Source organism: Mustelus asterias, chromosome 6 (genome assembly GCF_964213995.1).
Source record: "Mustelus asterias chromosome 6, sMusAst1.hap1.1, whole genome shotgun sequence".
Lineage (NCBI taxonomy): Eukaryota > Metazoa > Chordata > Chondrichthyes > Carcharhiniformes > Triakidae > Mustelus > Mustelus asterias.
Window position 1 is genome coordinate 51,226,212 of NC_135806.1, and position 21,950 is coordinate 51,248,161.

A 21,950-nucleotide genomic window follows, 5' to 3' on the forward strand; every position below is an offset into this window, starting at 1 on the left:
ATATTAATTTAAACATTGTTGTTCTATCTCTTTTGGAGTTCTTTTCCCAGTTAATCTTTCTTAGTTCCATTCTTATCCTCTCAGCTTTTAAAAAAAACTATCCCTCAGTTCACTAACAATAGCACTTTCAAACTCCCAGTTGCCTGACCCAGTTGGTTCTCCATTTGCTGCAACAGTTCTGAAGCTACTGCTTTGTTCGATGGCACCCTCACCTCCATCTTTGATGCCATAGTTTCCGGTAACAGCATTATCCTGTTTCACCCACACCATTCCTCCTGGCATGGCCCTTATCTTCACTCCTCTAAGATCAACTCGCAAAAACCTGAAAGGATATGATGGACAACTGGTTTAGCCACCGGCCACCAAATCTGACTGGACCACAAGCACTATTAAGTTTTACCCTCATCTGCTAAGCATCTTACTATTCCAGAATCTAATCATAATCCCTGGCTTCTTTCATCCTTCAAAATAAATTTGATTTGATTTATTTTTGTCACATTTATTAGTATACAATGAAAAGTATTGTTTCTTGCGCGCCATACAGACAAAGCATACCGTTCATAGAGAAGGAAAGGACAGAGTGCAGAATGTAGTGTGGCAGTCATAGCTTCGGTGTGGAGAAAGATCAACTTAGTGCAAGGTCAGTCCATTCAAAAGTCTGATGGCAGCAGGGAAGAAGCTGTTCTTGAGTCAGTTGGTACGTGACCTCAGACTTTTGTATCTTTTTCCCGATGGAAAAAGTTGGAAGAGAGTATGTCCAACGTGTGTGGAGTCCTTAATTACACTGGCTGCTTTTCCGAGGCAGCGGGAAGTGTCGACAGAGTCAATGGATGGGAGGCTGATTTGCATGATGAATTGGGCTACATTCACAACCTCTTGTAGTTTCTTGCAGTCTTGGGCTGTGATGATGGTGCAGTGGTAACATCGTTAGATTAACAGTCAAAAGGCCCCGATTAATGCTCTGGAAGCTCGGGTTCAAATTGCACCATAGCAGCTGGTGGAATTTAAATTTAGTTCATGAAATCTGGAATTGAAAAACTAGTCTCAGTAATTATGACAATGAAACTATGAGTGAATGTCGTAAAACCCCATCTGGTTCACTGTTGTCCTTTCGGGAAAGACACCATCCATCATTACCTGGTCTGGCGCGCATGTGACTCCAGATTCACAGTAATGTGGTTAACTCTTAGCTGCTGTCTGAAGTGGCCCAGCAAGCCACTCGATTCATGGACAATTAGGAATGGTAATAATTGCTGGCCTTGCCAGTGACACCCACAGCCCATGAAAGAGCTTAAAAAACATGGTGTTTTAAATTCCTCTGCTTTGTCTCCTTCATCATCACCTCGAATAACAAGTGAGATAGGGTCATGGATGTCTTCTTCATGAAAATCAAGATCATCCAATCAGCTTTACCATGTTCTTCCCTTCCACTGACCATCTGAACCAAACTTCCTCCTAAAGATCCCCCTGTCCCTAGCTCTGAATTCAAAACCTTTCTCCAGTTTCTGGAGTTTGAAAGAGTAAGAGGCAACTTGATTGAAACATATAAGATCCTGAGGGGTCTTGACAGGGTGGATGTGGAAAGGATGTTTCTTCTTGTGAACTAGGGGTCACTGTCTAAAAATAAGGTGTTGCACATTTAATACAGAGATGAGGAGATATTTTTCTTTTAGACAATTGTGAATCTTTGGAACTCTTCCTCAAAAGGTGTTGGAATACTTTTAAGGCAGAAGTAGATATATTTTTGATAAGCAAGAGGGGGAAAGGTTATCAGGGGTTGGGAGAAATACGTAGTTAAGGTTACAATCAGATAAACTATGATTTCATTGAATGGTGGAGCATGCTCGTAGTTCGTATGTTCATATATTCACTTCTATTGCCCCTCATGCTTTCTCTGAGCTCATCTTGTACTTCCTGTTCCATATTAAATCTCCACATTGTCTCCGGCATCTCCACACCATATTAAAGTCACCAGTGACATCCTATGTGACTGTGACATAGTAAACTATTCTTCCTCCTCCTTCTCAATCTGTCTGCAGCCTTTGGCATGGTTGACTACACCATCCTCCTCCGATGCCTCCCCATTGTCTAGCTGGTTGGGACTGCTATCACCTGGTTCCATTCTTATCTGTCCAGTCATAGTTAGAGTATCCCATGCAATGGCTTCTCTTTCTGCTACCACATTATTACCTCTGATGTCCCCCAAGGATCTGTGCTTGGCCCCCTCCTCTTTTTCATCTACATTCTGACCCTCAGCGATATCACCCAAGACACAGGGCAGAATCATCCCAGAAATCGGCAAAGTCCGATTTCAGGCAGGGAAAGAAGTGTTGTACCAGTTGACGGCAATAGTGGCTTTTTCCATTGTATTGTGTGGCACTAAATTCAAGGAATGAGCAGGCACGGTTCCACACCACTGGAAGCTGGCCTTTGGTTTGTCTGCCCTGCCACCGCCTCAGTGCTTCAATGATCTAGGCGCCATGTTTAAAAGCCACCCTCCGCACAGCTAGCACACTTAGGAAGCAGCTGGGAAGTTATGGGTGCCGATCCCAGGAAACATTTGGCATCCAAGTGCACTGACGCCTCCCTTGAGCGCCTGCTGGAGGCCTGCCCTCAACTGCGCTACCCACACTCTGGTGAAGAGCTGCAAGTAGGGTCACTAATCCAGCATGGGAGGTGGTGGCAGTCAGCACAAATGCCGAGCAGAAGAGGGCAGCTATCCAATGCTGCAAGAGGATAAATTATCTCCCCCTCCATTCAGTCAGGGTAAGTCACTCTTCTCAGCACTTACCACTTAAAAACCCACCACACATCTACAGGGATCTCAATCAATGTCAACACAAGGGACACCATCACTAAATCTCCCACACACATCTTTATTTCCCCTGCGGGTCATGTCCTTATCATCTCGCTGGTCCCACTCACCATCCACATATGTCAGCCATCCTTATCATCTGCCCTTGCATATGCCCTGCTTACACTCTCTCCATTTGTCTTCATGCAGGACAAGCTGGTTCACAAGAGAGAGAGAGAGATCCCAGATGGGTAGAGGGATGTTAGAACTCAAGGTCCTCATGAACGTTGGGTAGAGAGCCATTCAGCTGGCCGGTGAGAATGTGGCCCATTCTGTGCTGATGGTGAGGTCAGCGTTGCTCAACCAAATGAGGATCCAGACTGCAACATTCATCAGAAGCTATGCTGTGAGTCATACCTCAGGTTTCTCAGACCCCTGCCATGCACTAATAATCTCTCCTTTCTCTTGCAGACATATCAGGATCAGCTGAGGGTGTCCACAAACCAGTTCCTCAAATCCAGTCTGATAACAGCATAGAAGAGGGATTCACTGACCCTCTCAGAACTCATCTGTTCCCTCCACCAGAACTGTCGCAGCGCTCATCCGCACCCTCCATCAACACACTCCTCGGAGGGACCTCGTTCTAGAAATGCCTCAGGGTCACAATCTGGGGAGTATAACACACCATCTGATCCATATCGACAGACAGCATGCAAAGGATTGTGGAGGCCAGGAATCTGCTGAGTCCAAGCCAGATGAGGGATCTCTGGACGCAATCATACCTCAGTTGCTGAAGCTGCAAAGACAAGCTCAGGAACATCAGCAAGAGATGTCTGCTGCACTCCTCAGATTGCAAGGCACAATGGAAGACTCCATCCACCTTCAGACTGAGGTGATTGCACTGACATGCTAGAGGACTGAGGTCAACACTGGTAGAGTGTTGGCCGCCAGGGGACCTTGGTCTAGGACATCTATCCTTCAATACTGCAGCGGCTGCACTCAATGGCTAAGGAACTTGCTGGCATCCATCAGTATCATCATCCTCCTGCAATGTAGTGACCATGGACATCTGCTGCATCTCCATGACAGGAGCCTTATCACGTATGTGCTGCCATCAGTCAATTGCAAGTACAATGCTCACAGATGTCAGGTGAAGATAATGGAATGGTCTCACTGGATATCCTCATCAACCTCCATATATCTAGCAGCAATTAGCACATCCCAAGTTCCTCTTCCTCATCTGGACAGCGCTATGACCTCATGGCCAACACCCTCATCCTCAAGAGCCTCACCGTATTTAGTCTCAGCTGTACTCTGTGGCTTCTGCATAGGAGTCCTCAGTGGACACCCCGTGTCCTGAGGAGACAACATCAAGTCATCGCCCCTCACCTCCAATTTTCCAAAAGTAAGTCTGAGTCATGGCTCCTCAACAAAATCATCCACAAGTTGCTTTGAGTCATTACTCCTCAACTCCGAGATGCTTGCCCCTTCCCCCAGGTACTTCCCTGGTACTGCTGAGGCCTGCCCCAGAACCCCCTAATACTCTAGCCCCAAAGACTTCCCAACTACCCCTGAGTACTTCCCCAGTCCCCCCAAGGCCTTACTCAGTTCTCCCAAGGCCTTCTATGAGGCCTTCCCCAGTATTCCTAAGTACTTTCCCAGTGCACTTTCGCAAGCTTTGCACTCTTCTCTGATCTCCTACCGGAGGTCGGTTCACCAGATTCCTGCCTTTTGAAAGCAGTTGTAATTCACACCGTCATGATGTCACACCGCCGTGGGTGGACATTTTGACAGAGGGGATGATTCCTGCTTGGGAGGCCTGATAATTAGATGTAAATATAGTGAAATGATGTTCCCAACATTTCATGGTGGGAAACGTACCCCCGCCACTGCCAGGGGGAGGGGACGACCTAGCCCACCGATGTAAAGTACAATATGGCCGCCTCATAAGATTTTCCACTCCTGTGGCTGAATCTAACCAATGGCCAGATGAAAACTGGAGCAGAAAATCTCCACTGAGGACTCTTTCTCTCCACAGATGCTGACAGACCTGTGCATTTTTTCCAGCTTTTTTTTGTTTTTATTTTAACTTTTTAATGTTGCTCGAAAGTTTTCACCAGCAGTAAATTTTGTAGTTCAGCCTTGGATTTTTTTAAAAATCAATTCTTGATGGCTGCAGTGCCGCACTCTCACACAAACCAAATTGACAGGGTTACCAGTAAATGTCATTTGATTTGTCACAAAGCAGATTAATTTATCTCAAATGCAATCAGAGTGAATAAGAAAATGAATGTACATTCAATCAATTATGTACACTTACATCAATACTCGGGGAAATGGAATGTCTAACATAGCAAATCCTTGATCTTATCATGACATTGCTGGAGCTGATTTTTTTTATTTAATTGAATAATATTTCTGTTACTTACAAATCATTTGTATTTTAATTTCAGTAGATAGACTGGAATGGTTTTGTAAGGATCTTTCAGCACCCTCACTGTGTTGTCACCAAGCCTACTCCATGATGATATGTGAGCTGTGATCCTCACCAGCACAAATCCATTCTCAGTCTGGATTGGGATCAAACAAGGCTGTGTGATTGCACAACCCTCTTCTCCACAGCCAATCACCCCCATAAACACAAGGACCAGTCTGCTCAGATACTGTGCTGTTGTCACATTGCCAGTCCCTTGTGCTACTTCAACCTATATAAGTATGTCCAGTTCTTTCTTTTGTTTTAGGTAAGTTGATATCTTTATATTTATAAATTGCTGTATTCTATAACCAAGTAAAGAAAGATGCATACAAGCGGTATAATTTTGACTATGTTTAAGATGTTCTGGACGGTTGTTAACTATGATTCACACTGACTTATTTAAAAACCTGGTATTATTCCATGCATTGAACCAAGTTGCAATTTTATTATTTCCAGTGATTAGGATAGCATAACAGACATAGTAAAGGTAGGGTTCAATGTTAGAATGCTTATTTAGTGCTTCGTTTACTATAATCCATGGGACATAGTCTTAAAGTTCAATAAGCCATGACTATAATTATTTCAGCATCAACACACATTCATAATCATTAGTTAATGTGAAGCTGGACTTATTATTGAAGCTTGGATCATTTGACTTGTTAGAGAGATGTGTAAAGGTACACTGCAATGAGTTTGCATTATTATATCTGCTTGATTGTTTCATGAGCTTGTATTACATGAGCAATTGTATTATTGTGTATTAAATCAAAGGCCACTCCTTTATTCTACTTCAGCTGATATATATATGTCTCCTGTTATATCAATGATGTGCGAATTAGATTGATTGCCCATGCTAAATTGCCCTTAGTGTCAGTGGTCTAGCAGGGTAAAAACATGGGGTTATGGGGATAGGGCCTGAGTGGGATTGTTGTAGGTGCAGGCTCAATGGGCCAAATGGCCTTCTTCTGCACTGTAGGGATTCTATGATTCTGGCCGCGATTCTCCCATCCCGCTACGCTAATGAAATAAGCTCAGTGGGCCTGGAGAATCCCACGGCAGCCGATTTGTTGGGTTTGCGCGTGTATGTGGCTTGCGCACATGTGTGGGAATGGTCCCCCCAACGCCCCCCCCCCTCCCCCGAACATGGGTACCCTGGCAGTACCAGCCTGTGCCTTCTGGCACTGCCCAAGGGGCAAAGTGCCAAAGCCCAGAGGGCACCTTGGCACTGCCCATTGGGCATGAGGCAGCGCCAAGGGGGTGAGGCCTATGTGAGGCAGGGCCTAGGGAATTGATGGGGGAGAGCCAAGGTGGGAGTGAGGGGTCCCACTGCCACTCTGCAGTCGGGATCGGTGGGGGAAGGAGGGATGCCAGCGATCAGAGCAAGCCTGGGGGGTGGGGGTCAGCTGGCGGGGGAGGGGCAGTCAGCCTGCTACGGGGGTCAGCACTGCAGGGGGGTGGTTTACTGTCAGGGGGGCTTGGCGATTGTGGCGGGCCGGGAGGAGGGGGGTCAGGGCTGGGCCTGGGAATGGTTGCGGGACCAGCAATCGGGCCATGAAGGGTCAGAGAGCCGGCATTGTGGGGGTCACAGGACTGGCCAACAACCAAACTATCCAGCAATCGGGAGGCCAATAGTGCGGGACTACTGCACATGGGCCGATCTCGGTGCTGACAGATCGGTGCATGCGCAGTAGCCTGTTCAGCGCGGTAATTTCTGCCTCTCCAGCAAGTCCTGCCCCCTGAAATTTAATGATATTCGGCCTGGTGACCCCTGCGTGCTCAGAGGGCCCCATTTTACCATTTTGATTCTAAATGCTGAATCTGGGAGTGTTTCAGACCCGACTTGTAAACCTGTTCTCTGGAGACCCCTTACGCACTCTGCCTGAAAAAAAAGCAGTGATTCTGAATCGCACTGCAGAAGCCTGTGGGCGGGGCTTAACGTGCCCGAAACGCTGCTGCTCCGATCGGAGCCTTCAACTGAGCATGCGCAGTAAAGAAAATTTGAAAAACGCTCCCCTGCCACATCGCTTCCGGGCCACATAAAGATGTCCCCCACAGACATTGCCCCACCCCCACAATATAATTGTCCCCCTTATCCACCCACCTCCCCGTTACCCATACCGATCGCAGCCCCCTGCCTCACTTCCCCCCCACCGATTGCACGCAGAGTGGCAGCGGACCCCCCCTTCCACCCCCACCAGAGAACGATCTGACCCGTCTCCCTTCTCTTCACCCCCCCCACCCCCCACGAGAGATCCATCTGGCCCACCTCCCTCCTCCTCCTCCTCCCCCCCACCAGAGAATGATCAGGCCCGCCTCCCCCCCATCACCGATCTGAGTTAGAGAGTCGCTGGAAGCTCTGAATTTACCTCCTCAGAAGTTGGTGCGGCCGAAACAGACTTTTGCCGAGCATGTCTGTTTTGCGCCGAATCTGGATGGGCGAATGCGGTGGTAAAGGGGGAAATGCTGGTAAGTTTGGGCGTGCAGCCCATTAAGTCAATTTAAATGCATGCAAATGCATTTAAATTGACATTGTGTCCATTTTGGGCGTGGTGCCAATCGCGGCCATTTTAGCCACTTGGTAAAGGGGGAACGGGCGTGGAGGCAGGAACAGATCACGCTACTCACCTTACGCCTGACTTTACCAAGTTTTCACACCCGAAAATGGGCACAACTTGTTGGTAAAATTGAGCCCAGAATGTGTGCGATTCTTCTCCGAACGCCCACTGAAAAAACAGCGTGAATTACTCCAGTTTTCATGCGAATTCGACACATAATTTTTTTGGGAGAATGCCACTCGCTATCTTTTGTTTAGGGGAAACATTATCCCCTTCCACTAACCCCCTTCCATATTCAAAAAATTCCGGCACCCCAAATGGAACCCTTTACCTCTGTATAGACTATCAGAAACTTAGGAACAAAACAATACCAAACCAACGCCTCAGATACAGGATGTCCTGGATAACCTTGGGGGAAGTTCACGTTTTTCCATCCTGAACCAAGGGAAAACCGACCACCAAGACTTTGTTGCAGAAGAAACTCAAGCAGCAACTGCCTCCATCACCCGATGGAGCTTATATGATTGGCACCATAATCCCCTTGGTTTAGCAAACACACCCATGGTTTTTCAAAGGTGCATAGAGCCATACCTTAGTGACTTGATAGGAGAAATTGTCATTGTACATCTGGACCAGATTCTGGTGTATAGTAATTCCCTTGAGGCACATATAATGGATTTCAAGCATGTCCTGAGACACCTTCAGGAATGAGGAATTAAGCTAAAGCCCAGCAAATAATCTTTGTTCAAACATGCGGTCAAGTTCTTAGATGAGATCATCTCAAGCAAGGGTTTTCAGATGGCTCCTGCAGAGATAGCTGCAGTTGACGGCCTCCGTCACAAACAACTGACAACTCTACAAGGAAGCTTCTTGCATATTAACATACCACCATCAATATATCCCCAGCTTCTCAAGCGTTGCTAAGCTCCTGTACCAATTACTGCAAAAGTCTAATGAGAGCACAGAAGAGGAACTCCCAGCAATGTCAACAAAGAAATTTTGGGGAAAGGCAGTGAGCAAAACAGTAGTTAAGTCCCATCATGCCAGAGGACCATCAGAAAGCCCTAGAGGTTTTGATGAACTACTTTACAACTATATCAGTTATAAGTTTTCTGGACTATAATGAGCCTTTCATCCTGTACATTCTTTCATCCTGTACAAAAATGTTTCAAACAAGATCTTTGCTGTTGCACTATACTAACAGCAAAAGTGGAAGAGCAAGTCATAGGCTACAGATCCTGAACATTCAACCTTTCAGAGAAGAACTACAACCTACACTCAGGAAAGCTAAGATTTTTTAGCTTTGAAGTGGATAACGACTAACGAATTTAGAGACTTATTATGCACCCATCTCACCGTACATACTGACAATAATCTGCTTACTTACATTCTCTCCACAGCAAGGCTTAATGTGACGGATTGGCAATGGGTAGCTGAGCTGGCATATTACAGTGTTACCAACCAGTACCTCCCTGGTAAGAAGAATAGTGTGGCAGACGCTGTTCGTAGAAATCCTGTAGACTTTGACAAATATCGGGAAAGACTGGGCTATAGATCCGAACAATGGAAAGGGGAATACAAGTGCAATCCAACAGTGCTAAAGGCTGGTTGAGTGTCCTGATTAATCAATTATCAGATCTGTCAGATGGAAGGGCAGCCCTCTTCACTTCCTTATAGCCGTTGACCAGGAAGGGGTGCCCAAGAGCAAGACCCAACCTTTGCCTCTGCACTCAAGGCAAAACAGCAGAGTTCATCCATGAGTAGGAACATGAGGTGCAGATTCCATGGAAAGGCTTCTTATATGGAAACCTCCTTCATGAGTGGAAATGCTCTATGAAAATGGCATCTCGCATAGGAGATCCGCAAATCATCTACAGCTAGTACTTCCAGCTGAGTATCACAACGTGACCCTTCAACAGCTGTATAATAAAATGGGACACCTTGGAGCCAACTATGCGAAAAGTTTAATTTACTGACAATACAAGCAACAACATGTTGCCACACTGATATGCACGTCGGACAGATTTTCCGACCATGCTCACCCTAAGGTCGGAAAATCCCTCCTGAGGTCAATGGGCCTTTGCACGGTCTGTGTCCCGCCCACTACAATTCCGATGGCGGGCAAGACAGGAAAATTCAGATAGTCGTTTCACCACTCGATCATGTACTGTCTGAAACTACGGAATACCAATACCCCTCTCAAAGCACCTCTCAACCCAATCACCACTAAGCCCTCCAAACATAGCCTCTTTAGACTTCCTCCATCTTGAGTAGAGTACAGGGGGATGAGGGTATTGGTGATCATGGATCAATATGTCATATTTGTACAAGTTTATCTGCAGCAGCTAACAAGTGGTCCATTGACTTTATACTAATGTTCAGATTTCCCAAGAAAATGCACCATGAGGATGGACCAGAATTTGAGAATCAGTTGTTCAACCAACACCACCTTTACAGCAAAATCCAAAAGTCCCACTCAATTGTGTACCACCCAGAGGATACTGGCCAAGCAGTGGATTTTAACAAGACTCTGTTGGGGATGTTTCATACTCTGTCTTCTCATGAGACGTCCAGATGGAAAGACCATGTCAACAAGGTTGTGCATGCATGCAACTTCAAACAGCAGGTTGTTTATGGTTACTCTCCATTTTGTTAGAGTTCTCTTGAGTAACAGCAATCTAAAGGCACTCAGTCAACTCCTTACATAAACAGCACGGGACACCATGCATCCAATGCAAGGTCTTTAATTACTTGTGCACAAGGAGAACTCTCTATGGCCAACACGGAATGGCTGGAGCAGTTCTGAGGTTACAGAGAAACAGCTCAGCAGTTATAGCCAATTACAGCAAATCAGGAACAAGAGATTTTTCACATCTGTCATTGACATACATATCCACCAATCATAGCATAGCCTTTTGCCCTTTCTTATCCAATAGAAAACCAATCCTTCATGAGCATAATATGTCCCCATGTCTTGCTATTTGGTAATCACCATGGTAACTTGTTCTTTGTTTTCATCCTGCTGTCCTAACCTGGAATGCAGTGTTTATGAAACAAGGTTTTAGATATACTCGCTTATCCTGCGTACGTCAGTGTTGGCCTTACTGAAGGCCTGACTGAAGGCCGTGTTTGGCTAATAATCATTTTCCATTACTTGATAGGGTTTTTTTTTATAATTATGGAACTTTAATTTTCACAATTGTTACAACTTCCACAATTTCAGCTCCTTTTTGGTAAATCACCATGGCTACCAATGGATGTAGCTTTTGGTCTTCATACCACAAGGGATGGTCAGCCACAATAAGTCACACTGATATGCACATCTCATCTCCCTAAGAAATGAAAGAGAAAGTAAACTATTTAAATCAAACTTTATCGCTTATTTAAGAACTAGACATTGCTGAACAAAAAGATGGCTGCTGCAGGTCACACGAATCATATGTTGGCTACAGTTTCTGGAAATCTTCAATAGCAGTTGCAGGATAAAAGCTCAACACTCATCCTCATTGAATCTCACACCTCTTAATGTGAGAACACATTACAATCAAAAACACCATGGACCAGCAGACAATCTCTCAGCCCACTCTGATCCTATAACAAAAGGAGAGCCATCTGAAATTACTAGACCAGTTGATACACTAAATGCACCATCTGTCTCCTGAGGTAAACAATGGATCTTGACCAGAAGCATGGAAACTGCTTGTTAACTTGTAACTGACTCATTGACAGGCCACATCACAGGATCCAAGCTTCTTGCCTTTGAAAATTACATTTCTAGACTTACCAAACTTGGTCTGCTGTTTCATGTCCAACCTGCAAACACCACAGCAGGATTCTAGGCTGACCAACAGCCTGTATCAAGTCTAAGCCTCCTCAAAGTCTGTTTCTCTGGAAGATTCCTTCCATTACCTGCTGAACAGACCAAGTCTCTTGTATACCAACCTCATTTCACTGCATCACCATCAAGTTTAAAGTTTATTTATTAGTGTCACAAGTAGGCTTACATTAACACTGCAATGAAGTTACTGTGAAAATCCCCAATTAAATAAGCTCTGCAACTCTTGCTTCAGCGAGCTGAACTCGCCTGACCTGTAACTCCTCCATGAAGGAATCCTAACTGGATTATGACTTTCTGGACTCTGACCATCATGTGAACTGATATTCATATCTGTGGTTCCTTCCCTTTTAAGTTATTCAAAGTTGTAAAAATTCTTTTTTCTTTTATCTTGTTATTGTGTGTGTGTGTGTGTGTGTGTGAAGTTGCAACCATTCCTCAGGTTTGAATGTATGAATAAACTATCCTTCTGTTTTAACCCTCAGTAGAGTTTACTGTGAATCACTTTAAAAATTGACCTCACAAACCAAGGTTTCTGGAAACACACCGCAGCCTATTTCAAAAATGTAAAGACCTTTACTTACAGACAGATGGTGAGCAAATAAAGGAGTTCAGGTTTGCCTCTCTCACCATAACACACACAAATGAGGAAGCTGCTATGTGTCACCAAGAAGGCCTAGACTGAGGTTGCCAACCAGGTCAGTGGACATGACGCGGTGCACCACACGTGGCTTCAGTGTCGCAAAAGCTTCAATGAGCTTCTGCAGTTGGCTAGGGTGAGTACAGCGATGACATGGAACTGTGTGGAGAAGTGAAGTCAGGTGGTCATTCCTCGTGATGCTCGGCTGTTAGAGTGCGTGTGTCAGCTGGCACTGAAGCCTATGCTGCCAAGGCTGGGATGTCTGCACACTTGGCCTAAGTGCACTGGAGGGTGAGGTGTTCCACTCTGACACACCCTGCCACTTGGCCCTCGGCAAGGGGGCGGGGGAAGAAGCGGCAAACTGGAATGATCTTTCAGAGCGAAGGAATGAAAATGATGAATTTTATTCTTCCCTCTCAGAAGAGAAGCCATAATGCGGCACAGCGCAGGAGAAAAGGTGATGGGAAGCCCAATCTGCATGTTCTGAACTGCTACAAGATGGATGCCATAAAACTAGAATGCCACTGCGGAGCTGGCTCCATTTGTTGTGATGAGGCAGGAGTTTTGGATGAAGGTGAGAGTGCAGTGCACAGATGCGAGTGTGATAGGGAGCGCAAACATTGTGGGGTCCTCTCATCTGAAATGGAAATGTTGCAGCAAGATTGCCCCATGAAGTTCCAGTCCAGGTGGCACCATGCTGTAGCTCTTCATTGTCCTACCAGCCCACAGTCACGATGTGATGATTGAACGTACTGATATGTCATTTTCTTCTTGCATCTGCAAGTGTCTCCAGTGACCCCAAAAACCCCCTCTTTAACCTTGGATGATGAGGCACTGACATCTTCACCCATGTCACACCATATATCTGAAGCAAGTGTCAGCATAGATACTAATGCATTCGTGGGCATTAAGCCATCGACTCTGTGGGTATTGCAGGACTAGCAGAGGCAGAGTGTTCTCAGGGTACCATCAGTCAGAGTCAGGTTGGAGACCAGGACCATGCTGAGTCTGAGACAGATGATAGCCTCTGTAATCGTCCAGCAGGTGGCAGATGTTAGATATGCAGCAAATGCATGGGAAAATCCAGTGGACATCCCTGAGGGTCTGCATGTCATAGTCTCTGTCTTGGAGGAGTCCACATAGAATGTGACCACTGCATTGACCCTGAGTACTGGGTACACAGCTCCCTCGATTGAGACAGTGGCAACTCTAGTGGCAGCTCCAGGGACAAAATTAGGGGTTTCTGGGGTTGTGCTCAGACCTGCAATCCCACACACTGCCACTGAACTCAGGTCACTCCCAATGTGAGAAATGAATGAGGCACCTTAGACTCTCAGCTGGATCCCCATCCACCAATGGTGAGGAGGGAGGTCCAAAAGCACCTCATACATGGTGGCCTGGCCTCTGTGTGGGTTTCTCTCAGGATGCTCGCCTCTGCCCCTCTTCCAGTGACTGCTGCATCTGATGGTGCCGCAGTGCCAGAGGAATGCCCAACCATGGGGCTCGATGCATCCTCCCAAATTGCAGCATCCTCAAACATTAGTGTAAAGCATTTTGAGCACAACAAAGGCTTCTTTGTTGGGTGACATTCTTTGCATTCAATATTTTGATGTTTCTGTATGGCGGAATGCCTTTGTTGGTGCATTGAAAATGACACAAACATTGATTTTTGCTTTAATAGGCGAAGTTGGTTTGCTCGTTGCTGTAGGTGTTGGATGCAGCACAGGCTTGTAACTAAATTGCATAGTCTGCAGATGGAAGTTGAGGCTGGTCTAGCATATCATGATGGTTTGGTAAGGAGGCTGTGCCATTGGCATGAGGAAGCATCAATATCTTAGAGGCCTAGCTGAAGAATCTCAAGATTAAGGCATCCTGGTTTCCCTGCCTCCCTTATGGCTCTTCCCATCAGCCTCCACATCCTGACCCTGAGGCTCCTCCTCAGACCCATCACTGCAATCATCCTCTGTGCCCTGTGGAGTTGCCTCACTGTTTTTAGCCTCCAATGGATCCCCATCTTGCCAGAGCCAGTTTGTGCAGCAATGTAACGACTATAAGCGAGACGCACTCTGGAGGATACTACAATGCTTCCTCTAATGGTCCAGGCATTTAAAGCACAATTTGAGCAGCGCAATGGCCCTCTCCTCCACTACCTTCATGGGAGCATGACTCCACCACTTCTGATCTTGGGTACTACAGTGGGATCATGAGTCACCTTTTGAAGGGTTGGTCCTTGTCACCCAGGAATCATCCATCCAATCTTGCAGGAGCCACAAACAGCCTTGGTACATGTGGTATTGCAAGTTGTAAGCACATGTGAGCTGCTAAGGTAATGAGGACAGACTTGCAGAATCTGTGTCCTATGGTCACAGACGATCATTGAATCAAAGCCGTTTCGGTTGACGAAAGTACCCAACTTACCTGCTGCCGTCGTGATGGCCACATGAGTACAACCTTTGGCACCCTGGATATGGGATAACCCAAGAATCACTGCAAAGTCTCTGGCTCTCTCAGTCTGGCTGGCCTCATCTGTCCGGTCCAGAAATGGATGCTAATTGGTGCACACCACACAGATCCTACCTCACCAACCCCCGCCCTTGCCGCACCCACCTTGGAAAGAAACGGTGGAGTAGAAGTTGAAGCCACTGTGACCTTCAAAGCCACTGGCATGGGGTGTGTGCCCTCGCAGTTGGAGGCGATTTCCAGCCCAATCATCTAGCACATGGCTGTCACTGTGTCCCTAAAGAGGCAGAGCCTTCTTCGGCACTGGACCTCGGACATGTTGAGATAGTTGGACCATTGCCTGTGGATTGGGTAATGGTGGTTTCTGTGGACTCTACTGCCTTGGCCTCTCTGCTGGCCCTGCACCAACTGAGACCTTGTCACTCCTCCCAAAGGTCTCTCCCTGGGACACTGCCCCTGCTCACCCAGTCTCCTCTCCTCCTGTCCCTCTCTTCCTCTTCAGAAGAGGAGATCCCACCGAGTTTACTATCCCCATTGGATGAGATACACAAGGACCTGTGCCTTGTAACTAAGGATGCATTGTGCTGCAATCCTAAGATAAAGCTTCCCGAGAAGAGAATGAGCTCAAATAGAGCGAGTTAGGCTTAAAAAGCAACAGCAATCGAAAGGAAATCTGGCAAAACTCTGAACTATGACAGCAGCAAACTTGCCAATAAACTGAAAGTGCTTGTGCTCCAGGGGCCTTTTATCCCACTCTTGGATGACAAGTTGATAAAACATGCTGCCTGCCTGCCAGTATTGCCCTAGTGATGAGCACAAAATCGCACAGGCAACATAAAATCTCAGTCAATAGGTTTTTTGAATGCCTTAATTGGCCCATTAATTGTCAGCGAGTGTGGCTCTTGCTCCCGCGCACTCACCGACCTCAATATTGTATGTGTGCACGATGATATCAGGATGCATGCCTGACAGCATTTTGCGCAATTTTATGTTCATTTGGCTCATGCACACCTCAGAACATAAAATTCAAGCCAATATTTCTTTTGGGTCTGGTATAGAGGCAAAGGGTCCCATATTTTTCCAGACACATGATTGGGGATGAATAGGATGATTCAGGTTAGTAATCCCATTCAACTTACCAAGTGGCACGGTGGTTAGCACTGCTGCCTCACAGCACCAGGGACCCGGGTTCGATTCTGATCTTGGGTGACTCTGAAGTCAGCACATTCTCCCCATGTCTGCGTGGGTTTCCTTCGGGTGCTTCGGTTTCCTCCCACACTCCAAAGATGTGCAGGTTACGTGGATTGGCCAGGGTAAATTGCCCCTTAGAGACCCAAGATGTATATGCTAGGGGGATTAGCTATGGAAAATGTGCGTGGGGTTACAGTGATCGAGTGGAGAGATGGGCCTGTGTAAAATAATCTGTCAGAGTTGGTGCAGACTTGTTGGACCAAGTGGCCTCTTCTGTACTGTAAGATTCTTTGATTCTATACTTCCAAGTCTTGAAGTATGCTCTGACCCCTGTCTATTCAGTGATGCGGGATAAGCATGTACGTCTTCTTGCACAGGCTGATCATCTTTGAGGCAAATATGTGTCTGAAGGTCATTGATGCATTGAAGGTCATGCTCACCTCTCCTGCCTCTTCTCTCAACAACCAGGTGACACCTTAATGTTCATCTTCTGTTTTAAGAACTAATCCAAATTACAGCCCTGTCCTCCTGTACTGGTTTTAGAGAAGCAGTGTTAGAATTCAGCTTATCTGGTGCTGTTGTGGGTTGCAATGCTTTGATTGCATCAACCATTTGTAGAGAGCCAAATGGGGGTTTGTATTTTACATCACAATTGGCTGTCGTTGGCACAAGGACAGAGACGTATGCCAAGGGACAGTCCCTTTGCTGCAATCATGCAAGTGAAGAGTCAACATGTAGGTCTTCAGCTAACTGCAGAGGTACAGTTCACATGAACATGGTTTTGAGGTCTTGAACTGAGAGGGTTGAGTGAACTCTACAGGGCATAGCAACAGATCTGCATTTTGGAATGGTGACATCTTCCTTCTCCTTCACTGATATGCATCTAGGATTTTTAGAAGGCTCTTGCCAGACTAGGGCATTAGCTACTTTGTTTCCCGTCTCAGGAAATGCTGCTTAGACTATTTGAATTGATTATAACTCACTGGTGTCTCTCCTTACCACCTTTTCTATTACATTGTAGCCAATAATGGGAATGTCTTTGATTTGGGCCACAAGAATTAGGACACAAGAGCACGAGAAGTAGGAACAGGAGTAGGCCATTGAGCTTGATCTGCCACCATTCAATAAGATCATGGCTGATCTGATTCTGACCTAACTCCTCTTTCCTACCTGCCCCCTGCCCTTGACTCTCTTATCGATCAAAAATCTATCCAACTCAACCAGCCTCCTGGTCTCGGGGGGAGCAAATTTTACAGACTAACAATCTTCTGTGAGAAATTATTTCTACTCATCTCAGTTTTAGATGCGAGACGACTACTTTTTAAACTAGGTCCCCTAATTCTCCCCATGTCTGCGTGGATCTCCTCCCGGTGCTCCGGTTTCCTCCCACAGTCCAAAGATGTGCTGGTGAGGTGCATTGGCCATGCTAAATTCCCCCTCAGTGTACCCGAACAGGTGCCGGTGTGTGGCGACTCGGGGATTTTCACAGAAACTTCATTGCAGTGTTAATGTAAGCCTACTTGTGACACTAATAAATAAAATAATTCTAGACTCCGCAAACGGGACAGTGATCCTGATATTGGGTTCGATGGCAGCTGGAAGAGGACATCAATTCATCCATCATAAGGGGTATCAGACTCATTCGCTACAGGAAGGTTGAGATTGCTTTGTCCCATGAGTTCCCTCAATGGCTACCAGGGAATATTTGCTAAGTGTGTATCTTTTCATTCCAGTGGAGATTTGGGCTGCTGTATCCCAATGTGCTCTTGCCTTCACTTCCCCAGTGGCCCAGCTTGTCAGGCATCTCTGCCCAACTAACTGGAAATGTTTTCCTGCTTTGTGGGAGAGATACTATAAATCTGGGACTTTGGTAGGGAAGCGTTCATAGTTACTGCCTGTCCTGTGGCAACAAACCAATACCATATCCTGTAGTATGACTTGGACATTTTTGGTTGGCACCCTCTAGCATAATGTTCAGCTGAGACACACACAGCAGTTGTCACTGTGAACATTTCATTGCTGGCAATCAGGACATCCTCTTGTCCTTACATTAGTTGAAGGCATCTGCGATTGGTGACTGGGGGTATCCTTATCTGGGACAAGCATGTCCAGTAGGTCTGTAAATTGCCTCATCATAATGGCAAACTCTGCCAAACTTGCTCTGAACTCCGTAATCTCAGGCATCAGTGTGTCCTCATGAGGTTCCAGTGAGGGTTGAACTGGTTAACAGAGAACCACTTGAATTTTAAAAGGGCAACACCAAGCCAGTAGAAGTAAAATGGGTCAAGATAGAATCTGTGAAGGCTGAGGTAGGAAAGGAACAGCCATTTGAAGTTAAAATGGCTGAAGCCAGATCAGCAGAAGTCAAAGAGGTCTATGAAGGTCCTATAAAGATTAAAAAGGATGAAGGGAAGAGAGACAGTGATCTGTTAAACAGATACCTTCATGGTAGGTTTAAAGGGGGACCAGGGAAGTTCCAAGAGAGTGACGGTGATGCCCCACTCAGTTGAAGAACCACAGGGGAGTACAGCAGGAGCTAAACATCACTTAGGGGCATTTGAGTTCTCGGGGACATGGAGCAGAATAGGCGGAAACCCATTTCCAAGATAAAGGAGGAAGGAAAGGGAATCTCCCCCAAACCAAATCACACTTGAGACCACAAGGGGAATCACCATGAAACCCAAGCAGGGTTAGCCACTGGTAAGTGAAATGAACAAGACAAAGTTTTATACCTCAACCAGGCCAGTATTGTTGATGGAAAATTCACTGAAAGTGCTGAACATTAGTCCAGAATTTCTCCAGGAAGCAAAAAACAAATTGCAGCCTATTAACAGCCTAAAAATCAGCTTTGTAGGAGTGCCTGGGTTTGAGCTAATAAATTCACAGGTTGTAGAGGTGGACAATGAGTGAAGGGTTAAAACTGATCAGAGAAGAACGGGCTAGCAATCAGGAATATTTGCATATTAAGAGCTAAGCAGCATGAAGACAGATCCAATCAGATGTACCGAATACTCCTACCACTGATGGTAACCAAGAACAGCTTGGTTGTTACCAGATACCTGGGAGTTAACAGCCATGTAAAAGTACCAAACCCTTTAGGCCACTGGTTCCCAAACTTTTTTCACTGGGCCGCACTTTCGGAATAATAATTTGCTCGCGCCACACCAAATTTTTTATCGATAAGAAATACATTCAAAAACAAAAAAAAAGAACTCCTAGCAGTGCTTGATTCATAACATAGAACACAATTACTTTATAATATGATCACGGGACATCCAGAAAGTATAAAACAATCACTTTGGAAAAATATCTAATCCATGTTTAAATGTTCCTTTGATTGTCCTTGAATCTTCCCGTCACACTTGCCATCCTCTCTTGCCGCACCAGTGTGGCACGCCGCACCCTTTGGGAACCACTGCTTTAGGCAATGCTTAATCTGGAGTTACAGCAAAGCGCTCTGACAAAATTATCTGTTGTACCAAAAGAATAAAGCAAGTTCAGAACCTTGATACAAGTCTAATCTTTTCAAATGGAGAGAGGTTTTATTTGCAACTAACACTCTGAATTGAAAAGCAATGATGTGGAATTGCCAGCGTTGGACTGGGGTGGGCACAGTAAGTAGTCTCACAACACCAGGTTAAAGTCCAACAAATTTATTTGGTAGTACGAGCTTTCGGAGCGCTGCCCCTTCATCAGGTGACTCAGTGAGACTACTTGAAAAGCAATGTAAGAGCATGTAGTCCAGAGTCTAATGCAGTTCAGGATCATCTGGGTATCAAAACCACGGTGGAGTAGAATGGATGCAATCAGATTAAAAGTGTAAATTACTGTGCAAGTGTTATTTTTAATTCTCATATTTGGAACACTATCATATAATGTTCATAAAATTTGTGTTTCATTGCTTGTCAGGTGAAGGTATCACAGTGATGTGACTTTTGTAAAAGTGATATCAATCTCTAATTTCATTTGTTGATCAAATGTTTCTTGAACATTTGTAGAAAGGACTTTTTAAAAGCAAGAAATGACACTGGCTTAAGATGGCTGCCACACATCAGCTGATATTTGGTATTGCAAGTTGACCATAGAATCATAGAAACCTACAGTGCAGAAAGAGGCCATTTGGCCCATCGAGTCTGCACCGACCACAATCCAACCCAGGCCCCAGCCCCATATCCCTACATATTTACCCGCTAATCCCTCTAACCTATGCATCTCAGGACTCTAAGAGGCTAATTTTAGCATGGCCAATCAACCTAACCCGCACATCTTTGGACTGTGGGAGGAAACCGGAGCACCCGGAGGAAACCCACGCAGACACAAGGAGAATGTGCAAACTCCACACAGACAGTGATCCAAGCCAGGAATCGAACCCAGGTCCCTGGAGCTGTGAAGCAGCAGTGCTAACCACTGTGCTCCTGTGCCGACCAGTTTCTGGATTGTTCCAATGTAAATTATAATTCAGACATGCCACACAATTCTCATGCAATTTCACACCTTCTGATGCGAATGACTACTTCAAAAGATTTACTGAAACTGGACCTTACGTCTGTATTTCTATAAGGCTATTTCTCAAGTGGAGACAGAAAGCCCATTAGGAAAATAGCCACATGGAGAGGGATTCTTCCTATCTCATCAAATTGAACAATAGATAATCAGGAGCTAATGGCTGGGACTTAACAGAATCTAATGTCCTCAGCCAATAAACAAAAGACCTGCCTAGATATCAGCAATTCTGGAATCATTATCATGAATCACAGAATTATCATAGTGCAGAAGGAGGCCATTATGGGGAGAGAGATCATGTAACTGGAATAACCATTTATGAAATTGTTTTTAATACAGCTGATTGTATTTTTAATAAAGCTGATTTTGATTTGATTTGATTTATTATTGCCACATGTATTAGCATACAGTGAAAAGTATTGTTTCTTGTGCACCATACAGACAGAGCATACCATTCATAGAGAAGGAAACAAGAGAGTGCAGAATGTCGTATTTCAGTCGTAGCTAGGGTATAGAGAAAGATCAACTTAATGCAACAGCAGTCTGAAAAATTGGCCAATGAAGCAAACTCCCTTCTCTTCTTTCCAACGTCAAGCCCCATCTCAAGTCCAGTTTAAAATCCAACACAGAGATAGAGAATATTTTATCTTGAGCAACCCAGGTTTCCCGCTCCCTCTCTTCATTCATCCCTCCCACAAATTTGCCCCTCCATCTCCGTTCCCATTAGTCTATCCCTCCCTCTCACTAGCTTTTGCCCCTCTTGCCCACTAGTTTTCCCCACTCTCATGCCCTCTAATTTCCCCTCTCTCTAGGTTCCCCTCCCTCTGGTTTACCTACCCTCTAATTTCCCTTCCTTCTCTACCTCCAATTTGCCCCCTTCCTCCAATTTAGGACCTACCTCCAGATTCCCTGCTTTCCTCCTTTAAGTTTTCCCCTTCTCTCATTTGACCCCTCCCTTCAGCTGTGCCCCCTCACTCCCTCCAGTTTCTCCTCCTCCCTCCCTCCTCGGGTTTCCCCCAGTCCCTCCCATTTTCCTTTCCCTCCAATTTTCCTCTCCATCACTCCCTCTGTTTTCTCCTCCCTCCCCCATTTCCCCTCTCCTGCCCCTTTCCAACACATCTGTTACCCGCCTGCCTGTCCATTTGCCCTCCATCTCTTCCACCCATTTCCGCCCCCTCCCACCCTTTCCTTTCCCCCTCCCTCTCTCTCTACCTTCCCTTCTCCCACCCGCCCACCCTCCCTCCTTCCGCTTTCCCCCTCCCTCCCCTCCTCTCTCCCTTTCCTTTCCCTGTCCATCCCTTCCCTCCTCCCACCCACTCCCTCCCTCTCCCACTCTCTCCTCCTCCTCTCTCCTCCACCCTCCCTTTCCCCCTCCCTCCATCACTTCACCCTTCCTTCCCCTCCTTTCCCCCTCTCTTCCTCTCTTCCGCTCCTTCCACCTCCCTCTACTTCCAACCCTCCTTCCACTTCCCCCTCCTTCCCGAGCCTCTCTCCCT